Consider the following 6,000-nt stretch of genomic DNA (forward strand, 5'->3'; position numbering starts at 1 on the left):
CAGCCCAAAGTCTTCTGTTCCTTAGAGCAAGAAAAACTGAAATTATTAGCATTAAAAGACGAGCCACAACAAGCTCATGTTATATGGGTTAGGAATCAAGATATTCCATGTAAATGCTTTAAGGTTCATGCTAGGGTTATAGGGGATGTATAGTCCCTTGTACAACCTTGGGCAACACATGCAAGCTCAAAGATAAGGGAATCAGGACACTGATTAAACAGGTGACTTTGCGTGTAGATACAGCTGTTTTGCTGGGAGACCTGGAGAGCAAGTCCAGTCTTCCACCTCAGATGAAGTCCACTCCACCACAGCTTTCCTTCCAGGAATTTTGGTTAACCCCAGCTATGCCGAAGGAGTTTGAGCCAGATGTTTCCCCAAGACTGAAGTCACCTCTTGAGAAGCATTACCCAATTACTCATATAAGAAAGCAGGTGATACAATGGAATACTACTCCGCTATCAAAAACAATGACTTTATGAAATTCTTAGGCAAATGGATGAAAATGGAAAATATCATCCTGAGTGAGGTAACCCAATCACAGAAAAACACACATGGTATGCACTCATTGATAAGTGGATATTAGCCCAAATGCTTGAATTACCCTTGATACACAGAACACATGAAACTCAAGAAGGATGACCAAATGTGAATGTTTCTCTCTTTCTTTAAAAGGGGAACAAGAATACTCTTGGGAAAGAATAGGGAGGCAAAGTTTAGAACAGAGGCTGAAGGAACACCCATTCAGAGCCTGCCCCACATGTGGCCCATACATATACAGCCACCAAACTAGATAAGATGGATGAAGCAAAGAAGTGCAGGCTGACAGGAACCAGATGTAGATCTCTCCTGAGAGACACAGCCAGAATATGGCAAATACATAGCGAATGCCAGCAGCAAACCACTGAACTGAGAACGGGACCCCTGTTGAAGGAATCGGAAAAAGGACTGAAAGAGCTTGAAGGGGCTTGAGACCCCATATGAACAACAATGCCAACCAACCAGAGCTTCCAGGGACTAAGCCACTACCCAAAGACTATACATGGACTGACCCTGGGCTCCAAGTGCATAGGTAGCAATGAATAGCCTAGTAAGAGCAACAGTGGAAGGGGAAGCCCTTGGTCCTGCCAAGACTGAACCCCCAGTGAATGTGATTGTTGGGAGGAGGGCGGTAATAGGGGATGGATAGGGAGGGGAACACCCATATAGAAGAGGAGGCGGAGGGGTTATGGGGATGTTGGCCCGGAAACTGGGAAAGGGACTAACAATTGAAATGTAAATAAGAAATACCCAAGTTAATAAAGATGGAGGAAAAGAAAAAAAGAAAGCAGGTGATAGGAAATAGCTCTCAGGACTCTAATGGAGGGGACAATTAGGCCTCCCCTCAGTACATTTTTAAGATAAATCTTTTGGGTCTAAATCCACCTGTTTTCAGGTATGTGAAAGTTTTCAATTCATTGGCCCAGCAGCAACAGAGGAATGAAAGCTTCAACTGAACAAGACAGATGCTTAAAGGGACCCATGTGAGGTCAGAGCCACTCTGAGCTCCTCTGCCTATCCACATGCCGTCAGCACCCAGGAGAGAGAGCAATCATTCCACACGGCTTCGTGCTGCTGCCCTAGAAATCCTGAGCAAAAGTGACTTCTTCAGGAGCCCTCACAACTAGATCGGTTGTCATAACAACTATTCACTGGGAAAGGCCGTCATCACCCATAACGTTTTAAAGGACTTGTCAGAGCTCTACGCTTTTTCACAGTGTCTATGGAGTCACTCACAACTAACATTTTAGATGCTAAATAAAGCTAGTCGAGTTTTAAATGACTTAACTTTAGAACCCACGTGATGGCTTTCGGGACATATTCTCTTAATGTGCCTGGTAGACATGACGATCAATAAATGATAATCATTAACAGCCATAATTAGTTTAATTGCACGAATCTGGCCTGTGAAGAGGTGGTAGGATGAACCACCCCATCACTATTGAGCACCCTGGAAAAAACTTAGAGGCAGAAGTGAAGTTCAACCTAATAATGCCAGATATCTCCCCCTCAGTAAGGCGTTTTCCCAAAAATACTTGGACCCAAGAGACACAACCCATGGAAACAATAGACCCCATGCTTCTATAGGCAGTGTGTGTATACATACATATACATGCATATATATATACATATACATACACATACATATACAGACATATATACATATACATACACATATACATATACGCTACACATAGCACATGTGTCCTACATAATACAATCCATTTCTGTCCCCAACATCAGCTACCACTATGAAAACCTTCGAAATCACCAGATTTGAGGCAGAACTCATCACTTCTTTTCTCCCAAGCCTTTGCAATGTTTCTTTAAATAACTAACTTTGGCAAGGTCAAAACTGAATCGGAGAAGTCACTCTGAAAATGTCCAGGTCAGAATGGCAAGAAAACAGGACACCCTGGGAAGCTGAGCCTCAACCATAATCCTGGGAACAATTCTCAGTGCTTCTCCCAAAGACCACACCGACGTCAAGCCGAAAGATCCAAGGGGTCTGCCCTTAAAACCCAATGTTTCATGGCACATAAGTATGTACAAGCCAAATGATTCCCCGAACCCCGCCCCACCCCGCCGTAATTGGCGGCTGATTTGTCAGCACACCGGAATATTTATAGTTTTGTCCTTTATAAACTGTGATGTGCTGTCTGAAAACTATTACCGTTTGTTCCTCTCCATACACAGGAAAGCTAGTAAGTGTGGGTGTATGGATACCCAGCAAACTGATAACTAGATACTAGGGGTATTTTCTGTTTTGACATTTGTTTGCCTCTTTGTTTCCAGAATTTTGTACACATTTCTAAAATGCGGGACATGGAAAACTTCGTAACTGCAAGTTGATATTGAAAGACCCTCCTCTTTGGCTCTTCTTCTTTTGGTAATAACCATAATGTCCCCAGTGTTCATCTTCCTTATATGGTTCCCCAGAAAGACCCCTGACAGCAGGACAACATAGCCTAACATCTTAAGGAAGAACACCTTGGTTGAGACCTTCGAAACCCTCCGTCCTCCTCCAAATTGAACCTATTCCAAACTCCATCATTTCTATAAGATCCTTTCCAATAATGAAAGGCAGGTATGGGGCTCTTGCTGGGCTATCCAGTCTTATAATAGTTGTTGCTGTTGTGGTCCTTTAAATGAAAATGTCACTGTAACCCAGGCTGGCCTTGAACTCCAAAGTTCAAGGGATCGTCCCATCTCAGCCTCCTGCATAGCAAATCCTTTAAGCATGCACCCCTATGTTCAACTTCACATACACCCCGAACAAACTAATTCTCTAAGTCTGTATCTGACACCCAGCAAAAATCAGAAGTCAGTAGGGAAGGGAAGGGATCACACAATCATGAAAGAAGTGTGTGGTAAAAGGCTTGAAGTGAGACAAGGTCTGCTTTCAGCAAAAGCCCAGCACCTCTGATCATGTCAACCTGGAGTCGTGGTATCACACTGACACGTAGCCCAAGAGTCCCAGCTACAGTAAAACAGTTCAACATATAATCAAGGAGCCAGCAAGATGGTGCAGAGGATGAGGACACTTGCTTCCTAGGTTGATGAGCTGAGTTTGAGTCCCCGGAACCCACATGGTGGAAGGAAAGAGGCAACTCTCACATCTGACATCCACATATTTTCTGTGGCACATGCCCATCCCAACACATACACACATAAGTAATAAATAAATGGATAAATAAATAAATGATGTAGAGGGGTGCTGTTAAGAATTAATTGAACAGGTGTGTCTGGAAAGATGGCTAAGCAACCATTGAGTGCTGTCTGCTCTTCCAGAGAATGTAAATTAGGTTCCCAGCATCCATATTGGGTAGCTCAAGCCAGCTATGATTCCAGCTCAGGATAATCTAATGCTCTCTTTGGGCCTCCTTAGGCACCTGCACATACACACACACACACACACACACACACACACACACACACACACACGCACGCACGCACGCACGCACGCGCGCGCGCGTAAAAGTATATCTTTTAAAATTTCTTAAAGAATTGATTAAATGGAAAATAATTCAGATGTTCAGATGTTCTTACTCTCATTGCCTAATCAGACAAAAGATAACTAATAAAGCATCTCAGGAAAATGTAAGCAGATCCAGGCCTACTATTGACCTAATCAAATATCACTAATACCTGATCAATACCAAGAGCTAGAAGCGCTCTGACACACTAAACAGTGCATGCGGCGAGCATCACTAGCTGCTGTCCTGTAGTGATGGAGTAGCTTACGTCCAGCAGGACAAAGATCTCAGGATGTTCTCAAGCCGAGAAATAACAACCGAATCTAATGTCCTAAGCAAACACCTTGGGTTCATTAGAGCACAGATCTGCTGGGTTTTCCTCACCACCGTGGTAGCGATTGCGCCGCAGTAGTTCCATTTTATGAGAGCAATTTGTTTCCAAAGAACCTGTTTAGCAAACCCTCAATTGTGGTCATTTTAGGAAAAACATGAAAAAGCAAGGTGTTTACCCACTTTGTCTTAATTAGACTGCCATCTGCTTAGCCTTACAATTTACTGAGTTGCCGTGACCCCTTGACCACAGGGCTGTCAATGCACCATTAAAATTAAGCACCAGAACTCAATAAATGCCTGCAGTGGAGGTGCGCGCCACAGAGCCTCGGCTTGGACTCAGGGGGTGGAGATAGGTGGGAATTTTGGAAATACACTTAGGCAGGCACATCAAAGGCGTTTTCATCAAAGCCTGGAAACACGGATGAGGCACTTTGAACAGCGGGGTGGATTATAGGCTAAAACCAAACAACCGGCCAACCTACAAACAAGAGCCAATCATGGGGTGAACACCGCCAGTTTGGACTTGGATTTGTTGATGTCTAAGTTCCTCCAGAGCCTTAATTTACAATAAAAAGTCTCAGCTAAAGACATTAATGTGGGCAGTAATCCCTTTTGCATTTGGGGGGAACACAAAAGAGTCAAACAAGAAGACCAAAGATTGAGCCTTGAGGAGTTGCCAAGAGAAGGATGAGAAGAAAAAAAAGAAAGAAGATGGGTGGCGGGCAGCGAAAGCTGGAGGAAAAGCCAGGAGTCTGGATGCCAAGAAACCTGTGCTGGCTAATTCCAATTGGGAACTGGACACAACCTAAAATCATCCTGAAAGAGACTCTCGGAGAGGAGTGGTCTAATCAGGCTTGTATGTAGAAGGTTGTCTTGGTTACCTTGATTGACATGGAAAGACCCAGCATGAGAGTGGGTGGTGCCTTTGCCAGGTTTTAGGTCCTAGAGTGCAGAAGAGTAGAGAAAGCTAACCAAGCGTTACATGGGCATGCACTCATTTCTTTCTGTTCCTCAGTGTAGATATAAAGTCACTAGCTGGTTTAAGTTCCTGCCATCTTGACTTTCCACAATGATGACCTAGTATAACCTGGAATTAGCAACAGAGATGAAACTAGGGCAAAGCCAAAGAAAGAGATGGTCGGCGAGCAGACAGTCTGCTGTATGGATGTGTTCAACAGCCAAGTGCGGGAAGTGGTGTGGATGTCTACAAGTCACAACAGAACATGGAGCCCATGCAGGAATTATTTCAGAAGAGAGCTGACTAATCAAAGAAGGCCTTTAACCAGGTGTGATGGGACCTGTAATCTGTAATCTAATTAATTAATCTGTAATTAATCTAATTAATTAATGTAATTAATCTAATTAATCAATCTGTAATTAATCTGTAATCTAATTAATTAATCTGTAATCTAAGCACACAGGAAGTAGAAGCAGGCGATATCGTTCTCGGGCCATCATTCTACCAAGGCAAACCAAAGACAATTCTGACAGGTCATGTTAAGGACTACAGAACGAAGGAGGGGTGTAACATTTAATGTCTACTTGATGGAACCTAGACCCATTTAGCAACCAAATTCATGGCACACTGGTGGAAGATTGTCTTAATCAAGTAAAATAAGAAGACTCACCCAAAATGTTGGTGGCCACAATTCAC

This window comes from Rattus norvegicus, chromosome 2 (genome assembly GCF_021556685.1).
Source record: "Rattus norvegicus strain SHRSP/BbbUtx chromosome 2, alternate assembly SHRSP_T2T, whole genome shotgun sequence".
NCBI classification, from domain to species: Eukaryota; Metazoa; Chordata; class Mammalia; order Rodentia; family Muridae; genus Rattus; species Rattus norvegicus.